General features: G+C 33.1%; 1 long non-coding RNA gene across 4 annotated transcripts; it reads left to right on the plus strand.

The window, feature by feature from the left end:
• Positions 1-5,678: 5,678 nt before the first annotated feature.
• LOC114301125 (uncharacterized) lies at positions 5,679-10,836 on the plus strand. Of its 4 annotated transcripts, none has more exons than XR_014339737.1 (4): positions 5,679-6,581; positions 6,656-6,867; positions 6,960-8,741; positions 10,695-10,836. It is a non-coding gene; the product is annotated as an uncharacterized LOC114301125 (long non-coding RNA). The 4 variants fall into 4 exon arrangements; XR_014339738.1 differs by lacking the exon at positions 10,695-10,836 and adding an exon at positions 9,845-10,670; XR_014339740.1 differs by having other exon boundaries at positions 5,680-6,581; positions 6,759-6,867.
• The last annotated feature ends 580 nt before the right edge of the window (positions 10,837-11,416 follow it).

Genomic DNA, 11,416 nt, shown 5'->3' on the forward strand with positions numbered 1-11,416 from the left:
CATCATAATTAGCCCTAAAAAATCATTTTGTTATAGGAATCAGACCATCAATTTCACCAAATCAACACCACCAAGTTTACAAACTACTTAAAAAAAAAGTTTACAAACTACTTAAATCTCACAGTCATATTTTATAATCAAGCAAGCAACACACAAGCAGAACTCAAAATTTACACAATCAATGCAAAAACTCATACACAGTAGTAGACATATAAACAATAAGTGCAGAGGTCGCCAATATAATCAATGTCACGATAGCATGAACCGTCGATTTGTTGCCGCAAGACAGAGTCCCCAACCGGATCTCAATCACGTTCACCATCGAAAGCATCAAGAACAAGCACTCCATCACCTATCAAATAGCTGAAGCCAACATTCCGAATCTAAGAATCTTGAAATTAATGTGGACTCGGACCCTCATCGACATCTTTGATGTTTAAGAGATTGATGGCGAGCTTGGGGCCCTCAGCTACTAAGGAAGAGAAGAGAAAGAAGTTGAAGGAGATGACTTCGAAGACTAGAAGCTTCTTGCTGGCGACGACGCCGGCGTCGTAGGTGGAGGGGTTGTTGGAACAATCTTCTGTGTACAATAAATAAATTGAAATTAAATCAAACAAATAAAATAAATAGCATACCGAATTTATTTTACCGAACCGAATGAATAATAAAAAGATCAAGTCGAATGTGTGACACTCTATCCTTAAGACAAATTCGCCCTGCTATAGTGTTTACGAACAAGTGACGTCTATCTCCCAAGATACAATGATCTTCACAAATTGTAGTAGCACTCCAAACAACTTGTACGGCGAACAAAACCTTACGTTCTATACTCTTTTTAATTTTTCTAAAAATAATATGAGGAGAATTTATGCAAAGGAACAAAATCGGATAGCAAAATGATAATTTTCGGATCAGAAAAAATCGGCTAGAATGTCTAGGAATTTATAGGACTAAACAGGTTTAATTATTCAAACTGAATAGGTGGAATTTGAATCCAATAGGTGCATAATAGTTTAAACAGATAACTGTTGGGCAGTTTATATCTATTGGAAAAACTGCTGGCAGATTTGAATCTGTCTGGTAGTTTTAAATCTGTTCGGGTTCCAACACATCTGAAAACTGTTTGGACTGTTTAATTTGTTTGGAAAAATTGGACTGGAAGAGGAAATATTGGACAAGAAATTGAATTCAAGTTTGAATTAATTTCGTTAAGAATTTTTTGGAAAAAAATCAAATAAATTTCCTCAAAAAATTAATATTAGAACCGTCCCAACCCATACCCGCGCCAGGCACGGCTGGACAAACGGTGGCGCGCGTGGTGGTTTGGGCTAAAGTTCATTTTGTCCATAACTCTTCCCTTTCTACAAACTTGGGGTGCCCCTTGGGGCCCAACCCAAGTTAGTACACCAAAAGCTTATATACTCACAAAAACTCTCTTAAAGTTTCAATGTGAGACAATCCATTTCAAGGAAACCCACATTTAATTCTTTAAATATTTATTCCACGAACGTGAAAATGACGTCAAGTTCCCATTCACTCATAAATGGTTTTGACAAATCGTCTTCACCGTGTAACTTTCCATGCGACAAGGAACACGTCACCTCTTCGGACCCACTCCAAAAGACGTGTGAGACCTTCTCTATTTTGGGCTCAAAGTTGGCCCAAAATAAGCCTATAAAATCCAAATTTCCAACATGGATTTTCGAGGCTATGTTGGTTTGGGGTGGTAAGAGAGAGAGGCCTACAAAGACAACGATTGTGAGAAATACTCTGCCCCTAACAGTATTGAACGCACTCCCTCTCTCTCTTTTATGTTCCTTGTGATTAACCCTAGCCTTCTAAGTTCCTTTTGATTAGAAAGAAAGAGTTAAATGTATTTTGAATTCTTTTTTTTAATTTGTGTTTTGGCGCTTGGCGCTAAAGTTTTTTTTATTTTTTTATTTTTTCGCAACTTGTTTTTGGGTCATAGATTTTACGGCAAAAATTGCATGTTGGGGAAAGTAAAATATATTCAACGGAAGATATACGTGCGTCGTGGAAAGTGAAATTTTTAACGGCTGGCTTTTTGTGTGTCGTGAAATGTTCAATATTTTTAACAACTGATGTACACATGTTGTGTATAGTTGATGCATTAACAGCATGCCATATGCACGTCATAGAAAGTTTTATTATTTGTGGCTAACATTGCAAGCCGTAGAAAAATCATCGCTATTAGCATTCACGACCTATGCAACAGACACGTCGTGGTTGGAAAATTATTTATAACATGCAAAATTAGCAAGTCGTAAAAATGAAAAACCACGACTAACATTTACTGTATGTCGTTGATGTGAAATCGCAAAAATCCAATTTTGTTATAGTGTCTCACTATTATATAAATTAATCTCGTCTAATAACTAACTAATAATAAGTAATAAGTTAAATTTCTATTTCAACATAAAACGAAAAAGACAATATACAGGATGGGTAGAAAAAGTTGTGATACTTAGTTCGATCCATGGAAACTACAAGATATAAAAGAATACACCAATCCTAAGGATCCATAGGATTCATTGTGGATCCTATTAGAAATGGTTGGGAAAAATTCTGGAAAACATAATTTTTTTCTTAACTTTGCTCAATTATCTAGGTGGGACCTGTAAGCCAAAGTTGGCGGGTCTATGTGGTAACGTGTTCTATGGCACGTTGTGATTCACGTGGTAGATTTGGTTGCTCAAAACTATTGTCGAGTGAATGGAAAATTGAAGCGAAAGTGTGCTCCATGGAAATGGAGTTTTGGTGGAAAAACTTTAAAGGTTTGAACAAGGCATGTCCCACAGTGATTTGGTGGAAAGTTTTGAATGGGTTTATAAAGCTTGGGATTGGAACTTGGGGTGTGCCCCAAAGGGTACCCAAGTTTTGTAGAAATGGAGGTTATGGGCAAAATGGGCTAGATCCATTGGACCCAAAAATCACCACACACGCGCGCGGCGCCGTTCGGTAGGTCGGGCGAGCTGGGCTGGGCCTGGGCTTGGGCGCGGGTGCGTGGTGTGTGGTTGGGTTGGGCTTGTTCAGCCCAATACTAATCTTTTTGGGCCAAAAATATTTGGATTTAATTTTTTTTTTTTGAAATAAAATCTGTCCACCTGTCTAGAATTCAGATTAATTCCGGAATTAATCTGTTCCGATTTTTCTCTACACCCAAATAGGTCCCTACGGTTTTTATCCGTTTGAATTTTGAACCCAACAGATTTAAATATGTTCATTCAAAACCGAATAGGTTTCATACCTGTTCAAAATAGGTTAGCACCTGTTTAATTCAAAACCAATTGTCACCACTGCATCTATAAATAAGTAGCTCTCGTTTGATGTTTTCATTCAGAAAATTCGTACTTCCCTTCTGCTAATATATTCTGCATTTTGTTGTATTTAATTTTTGTAAGAAAGAGTGTAAACACTTAGTGTGTTCGTTGTTCGAATAAATTGTAGTGCTGCATTTATTCGTTGATAGATCATTTTATCCTAGGAGATAAACATCCATTTTCTGAAAGTACCGTGGAAAGAACGAATCTGTTTTAAGGACATAGTGTCAAACACTAGACTTGATCAGAATATCATTCAACAAATTAATCAAGTAAGTTAGTTATTTATTTTCTGGTTTTATTTATTTATTTAAATCAGATTTTGATTTTGTTTTTGTAACAAAATAAAAATCTGTTTTTATTTATTTTATTTTATTTTTCTGGTTTGATTTTTGTAATCAAACAAATTCTCTCATTTCCTTTATTTCTTTTGTATTCTAATTGTTGTTAAGTACACAACAGAATTTAATTTATTTAAATACAGTAAAGATTGTGCAACAGATCCAACACAACAATAGAAACATTTGAGTTGTTTAGTCTTACATTTTTTATTTAATTCAAAATCTTGTATATCTAGATAAGTATGTATCTATCCAAAATAGATGCAATAGAATTTGGAAGATCTCTTAAACATATTTTTCATTGCTTCATGTTTTACATAAAAAAGTATCCTCCTTACAATTTCATTTATTTTTTCGGTCTCATGTTTGCCTTCTTTCGAGACTTAGTCTTTAGCTCCTTCTTTAGATGCTTGCTTCAACTTATATGCTAGCTAACAAATGATTTTGTTGGCTTCAATGTGTAGGTAGCTAAAAGGATATCAAAGCTTCTAAATATTGGCAAAAAATCGAATCGAACTAAGTTTTCTAACATCATTTTAATGTTTAATTCAATATTGGAATCTCCAAACTAGTTCATACTGGCCATGAATCGATAAACTATGATATAATTTATACATAATATTTAAATATATTATTATCAAATATTTTTAATAATTAACTATTAATTTTTTAGATTAAGTGTAAGATTAAAGCTAGAATATGACATATAATTTCGGACAACTTTATCTTAGATAATTTTTAATATATGAATATATGTAACTATTTATTCCATAGTGTTAACATAAATATTTTATTTTTTTACCTAAGTTCAAATTTTTTGATAGATATGCATAAAATATCACTACAACATATATTTTGGTCTTTAAAAGTGAAAATTTTGTTGCAAAAGACATTTAAGGACCAATTTTCATCGTCATGAGGATAGTCGCTAAAATGTCGTCCCGAAAAGTCAAAAATAAGGCTTTTAACGACAAAATTTTGAAAATATCACTAATAAATAGACTTTTATGGACAAAATAATTTGGTCTAAAAGTGATTTATTTTTTGAGACAAAAAGTTTGGTCCCAAAAGGATAATAATTCATCACTAATTTCTAATTATTGTTGCTAAAAATATAATAATGACACTTTTCACAACAAAATTATTTGGTCCCTAAAAAATAATTTTCTCCCTAAATTTTGGCCTCTAAAATCTTAATTTTTTGTAGTGTATGTTCATATTTCTTATTTTTATTATAAAAATACTTATAGATATTTATTTACCGATTTATAAAATAAATAGGTCAAATGATTTGGGCATAGATCAAGACAAATTTTAATGATTAGGTGAATATCACGTCAGCATAAATATACAAGTCATTTATGTGTAACTCTGATAAAAATAAATAAAATTTAATTGATTATAAATAGTTTTACTACATATTTTAAATAAATTTTATATTATTATTTAATTGTAAACCAAATTTTGATTATTTATTTATACTTGTATATAGCATGAGTATATACCTTGAATTTGATCTCGTCTCGAATGGCTCGAATTTTGTTTTGCCTGTTATTCGGCTGGTCGTCCGGTAAAAAAGCTGGCAGTTGAGGTTGACAAGGTGACAACCGCGGTAAACAAGTGCTTCACCCGGTTGTCCGACCGGTGACTAGTGAACACAAATTCGAGTCATTTGAGACAGCTCAATTCAAGACCCTAAGAATTTCCCAATAAAAAGATAAAGATTTTTTTTTTTTTTTTTTCGCCAAATCGTATTGAAGATTGTGTGATCAAGTTTCCTTTTTTAACATATAATTTATATGGCAATCACGTTTAAGAGGAGGCAAATCAGTTTCAAAAATATTTAGAAATATAAAAGTAGGACTAAATCTATTAAAAAACACTACAATCACTACAACAAAAATTGCTTATAGCCATGTTTTTTAGACAACGTTTTTTTTTTAAATGCTGTGGAAGAGGTAAAGTGAAATTAAGACACACGTGTTCGACTTTATAACGGTGCTCCGTCTCTTCTGTACTCGTTTCTCTTTCTGTCATTTTGTTTTCTTTCTCCGTCCTAGATCTAGGGTTTTCTCTGTCTCCTCATGCTCCTTGAGAGATTCACCAGGGTTGATTTTGATCACTTGTTCAGATCTAATTCTAAATCCATCGATTCCTGCATCAATTTGGTTGAAATTTCTTGATGGTTTTTTTTTTTGTTTTTCTTGATTTTGATTCTGATGATTTTGTAGAGGAAGATGGTTCGGTTGAGTTGCACAAATCGGCGGTGTTACGAGACCAAGGAGTGAAAAGGGATCTCAATCATCGGGAATCAAGATCATCGGGAATAAGACAGGGATCGAGACTGATCAAGTCGGAGTAAGAGGAAACCAGCCGATGAAATTATAGGCTTTTCTGTTCCAAGAAAAGCTCGAGCGCGATGGCATTGGATGCGCTCTACCTACTGAAGCTCCTTCTCAGGTCTGGTCCTCCCATCGCTACCATTCCTCAGGTCCTCTCTCTCTCTATATTGCTCCATCAAATCTTCGATCTGGCCTCTCTTCAGTCGAATTTTACTCTTTTTAATCTTTTCACTTGCTATTTTTGGTCTGCTCTCTTTTCAATAGAATCTCATTCACTTTGATCTTTTTATTTTTCAATCTCACTATTTTCAAAATTTTCAATCTACGTTTGTATATTGGTAGAACATAATTTTATGTATTTCTAATGAACATAGATAATTAGACTACGTTATTCCTTTTTTGGCTTGAAGGAAGAACATTAGAATCCTTAATTTTTTTTCTTAAAAAAATGCGGTGTTGGTTGTAGGCCATTGGGCTCAGGATAAGTGGGTTTGTGTTTGCTTCTTTGGAGCTTCGGTTTTGGGCATCTTATCAAGGCCAGACTTTAGCTTGGACAGGTTAGATTCAGTTGATGCTTAATCATATTACTCCCTGAATCTTATGTGAAAACTTTGTTTATTTTCAATTTCAGCATCCTTTGGAAAGTGTACACGACATAGATATTTACTTCATATTCTAATAGTGCCCATTATCATGGCTGGAATTACTGTGCGTGGCGTGATGTACTATAGAAGGGCATTCTAATAGTGTCCATTATCATGGCTAGAATTACAGTGCGTGGCATGATGTACGATAGAAGGGCATTAATGTTACAGAGTTTCCTGGAAGGAAGATCTCTGGGAGGTATTTTGTTTTGTGAATTTTGATCAGTCCTAAGTACTATTTGAAGCAAAGGCATAGATATTCTTTCTCATCTATTTCTTGTATCAACATAGGATGATTATTCTCAAGCAAAAGTCCTAACAGCACAAGGTTTTTAGTCTTCCTTTGAAGCACGGGCACAAGCTAACTTAAAGTTCACTTATGTTATTTCTTGCCAAATTTATGGGCAACAAAAACATTGAAAGCTCCAAAGGTGGCTGATATTGCTCTTTTGTTGCAAAGGCACTTTTCAATATTAACTTTAATCTTATATGAACTTACTAGTTTCTTTTTTACCTGAACGCCTTTGTGTTCACGGACTATAACAGAATTTTTGGTGTGAATTAAAATAGTCTTATATTTGATCTTGTAGCTCAAAGGTTTTCAACACCGAAATTTTCAGGCTTACTAGGCTAGTGGCTCTGTAGTGTTAGGGGGAATGTGATGTCAATGCCATGTGCTCAGGCTTCTCATCTGAAGTTCCTGTCTTGAATATTCTAGTACATGAAAAATGATTTTTTTTTCCATATAATTCTAGAAACAATATATATATACATAATTCAATAAGCCTTTGTGTCAGTTATTTTGGGTCTGCTACTTGCATTTATTTCCTCCAACTGACTATTAGAAATGAATAAATCAAATTTAATTAAAAAAATATAGCATTATAAGAAATGAATGGCATGAATTCACAATTGATGCACACAAAAAAAATTGAGAATTAAGGAAGCTCTACCGAAACTGGGAAATCAGATGGCAAAGGAGCATGTGAGGGAATTGAAAAGAAATTGGTTGTCATGGATCCTGGAGGTAAAGGAAAACTTTCTGTTTACTAAGGGAGGCTAGGAGCTGAAATAACTAATAATCATGGTGGTGGTTTCACATTGTTGCCATCCTAGTGGAGCCCTCTTCTTATTGAGTGATCAGGAACTGAAGGTATAATTCAATTGTGTGTGCTGGAATGTTTCTAGCACATGCCTTTCTTAATGTTATATCATTGTAAATCATGTTCATCTGGCCAAGAATAATAAGCAATGGATCTAAATTTTGCTGATGGATCTAGCTGTATCATTGTCTGTGTTTGTCTGATATATATGTCTGTGTAAAAGAGATCTAAATCTTGGGTTAAATTCAAATGTCGTGTTATGTTTCTCGTTTATCTCTTTTATAAATGTCAAGAATTCATTTTTTTTATTCTTCTTCTAAATACAGGAACATGAGTTGATTATGGGTTTCAAAAACAGGACTTGCTGATGAATTTCCTCATCTAATCATTTCAGTCTTTATCTGTAAAATAAGTTCTTGTGATGGTTATACGGGTTAATTTTGAAAACTTTCAAACACTTTTGTGGGTCAAAAACACAGATTTTTGTTTTCTTAGTGTTCATAAGAGTTAATATGCGATCCACTGGTTAAGAATTATAATTTTTATGAATGTGTCTATGTAAGAGAGATTTAAATCTTGTATTAAATTCAAATGCTGTGTTATGTTTCTTGTCTATCCTTTTTTTTTTAAATGTCAAAAATTCAATTTAGCAAATTCACTTCACTTTGATTGCTCATGTTCTTTGTCTCTCTCTGTCTCTGTCTCTTGTTTTCTTCTTCTTCTTCTTCTTCTCCTTATTTGATTTTATTTGGTTTTTATTAACATGTGCAATTCATCTTTTATTAACATATGGACATATATATACAAGTCTCTAGATCTAGTTGCTTTTGTATGTATAGCATGTCAATCTCTTTGTGCAGCATTGGCGAGATAACTGATTTGAGATGTCTCTGTTGTTATCTGCTTTGTTCTTAGCCAATTCTTGTCGACGTTGAGTTGAGTAGAAGCAATCTGGAAATCATTTCCTCAGGTTAGCTTTTTCTCAGCTATTTCCTCTTTTTTTTTTCTTTTTTTTTTCCTTGTTGATTTCAAGCTATCAATCTACTCTGTGCTCTTTGTTTTGTATGCGCTTATTTTTTGTTTTCAGAAAAAATAGTTTTCTCATCTCTTATGTTTTTGATATTGGTTACTAGATTGGATTCTCGTTCATGCTTTTGCCTTCTCATCTCTAATGTTTCTCATCTCTAGTACTTTTGCTTTTGCCTTCTCTCTGTGCTTGTTCTACTTTGTTTGGTTTTTACTTTTTTGATAGGACATATTTGTGGGCGAGGAAAATGGGGAGGATGATGGAGTATTCAAATGGGTTGCCTCCTTTGCTGCTATGTCAGTTCACTTTGGTTAGCATTGTTAGGCTGGAAATCTATACCACAGTGCATTGATCCCTAAAAAAATAGTTGATTAGTTGGCTTTTTAGTCTCTTTGGTATGGTATGGATGAATAGTACAATGAAGTTGATCTTGAGTAAAAGGCAGTCAGTCAGTTAATTTGTGGGTTCAGCCTTCTTATGTTGATTTTCTGCTAAATGCTCATTGCTCATTGCTCATATTTTGTTGGAGACAGAGATGGGTCCCAAAACTTGCAGTGAGCTGGGTTGTAAGTCAACCAAAGCCCTTGATTGAATATTTAATATATTGTTCGAAATCCTAGTACCAAATTAGCCAATTTGTTTCCAATAACATGTTTTGATAAATTTCTTACAATTCATTTATGTTAGATGATGATGAGAAAAATATGTGAGAGGAAAAGTAAACCCATAATAAATCACATGTTCAAGGTGTAGTAGTTTTCTTGGCTTTTCTGCCCTTTGCATTTGCCATTCCTGTTGTCATTCAATACTAAGAGCTTGACAAACAATCTTGTTTGGCCAATGTGGGTAAATCAACATTACAAGTTCCTTCTTGTTGAATGATGGATTAGACAAAATCCACTACCTTAAAAGCTGCAGTTATGCTTTAGTCATTTTATCATTCACTTGCTTATTCACTTTCCCATTTGTATATTTACTGGAATATTTCATAAATAATTTCTGGTCAGGCTTTATATATGAACTACTGCGTTACATGTTTACTGCAGTTGTTGATTTTGGACCGAACGAATTGGAGAACAAACATGCTGACTTCACTTCTAGTCCCTAATATTTTCTTTAGTCTTCCTTTGGCTTTGTTTAGCTTCTTAGGGTGATTACCTCTAATTTGATGGTGAAACAAGTTTATTCCAATATACAAACATAATATGCATAAGCTTATTAGTATGAAAATTCAAGGTTTAGGCAGATAGACAAGTTTATTCATTGTGTCAACCTTGTAATAATTTTTATAGGCCTTGCTTAATCTGAGTGAATTAGAAAGACAGTAGCTTGTATTTTTATTTTCCCTTGTGCTATCAAAAAGGAATTACTCCATTTATAGTTCTTTGATAGTAGCCTGTATTTATAGCTATATTCTAAATGATAAGTTTTTGCCCAAATCGATTATGACAATGACTATTCAACTTTTGAATGTGATTTACTGGTTGAATGAAGCATTGCACAAAATATGATCTCAAAATTAGTAATGAGATTGTGTATTTTTGCAGTTATAAATTTGTTTATGTTAGATGTTTAGTGATGCTGCGTTGTGCTTGACGTTGAGGGAAATGATGGATAATGATTTACTGGTTAATGATGGATAATGCCTATATATTAATTGCTAGGTTGCATGTTGAGTTAGTGATAGATTTTGCAGATTTACTTACTGGGTTGTATGACGAATCATTTTTGTGCAATAGCACTTTTAAGACCACCATTTTTTAGTCTTCAATTGATAATGGCATACTCAATGGCTAATATTTATTGGATTGATAGTAGAATCCAACTATGCAATCAATTTTTTTCTACCTACTTTCTAATCAGATTGAGTTTGTCTTTTTTTCCTTTTGATTACAGTGAAAAAAGCTTTTATGATCTTCAGAATGACAAAGAATGGGAGGGCGCACTCCTTATTTTTTTTATTTATTAAAATGTAAAAATATTTGTAATTTTTATTTTTATTTTTATTTTTATTTTTTTGAGTTAACATATTGTGTTTTAAGGGTTCTTTTTTTTTTTTTTTTTAGTCATGAAAAATTGAAAAATGGATACTAACTCACATTATGGTATATATTTTGACAATGGTGATGGTGATGGAGAATAGGTTTGCTTTAAACAAAAGTTAAAAGCTCGTTAATTAAGAATTTTTTTTTTAAAAAAAGAGAAAAGGTGGCGTTTTTATAAAAACGTCGCAAAATATCGTCATGATTACATCATAGTTAACCCTTCTAACAGACAATGTTAACGGAGGTTAAGAATTAGTAGCGCTTTATAAAAATGTCGTCTAAACTATTTAGCGGCGTTTTTAAAATGCCGCAAAGATATGACGGCGGCCACATTGGCAACGAATTTTAAAAACGTCATTTTATCTTTTTGCGGCATTTTTGTGGTCTATTACGGCGTTTTACAAACGCCGGTAATTCCCCATTGTCCTATAGTGAATGGAATTATTTTGGTTACAATACTATTACATGTCATGAAAGAAATATTACGAAAAAATTTTATGAACATTCTTCACTCTTAGATTAGTTATAATATTTTATTATATGTTATGCAATCACTATTACATTAATTTTCTA

The sequence above is a fragment of the Camellia sinensis genome, chromosome 9 (assembly GCF_055761805.1).
Source record: "Camellia sinensis isolate YWXY chromosome 9, ASM5576180v1, whole genome shotgun sequence".
Taxonomy (NCBI): domain Eukaryota; kingdom Viridiplantae; phylum Streptophyta; class Magnoliopsida; order Ericales; family Theaceae; genus Camellia; species Camellia sinensis.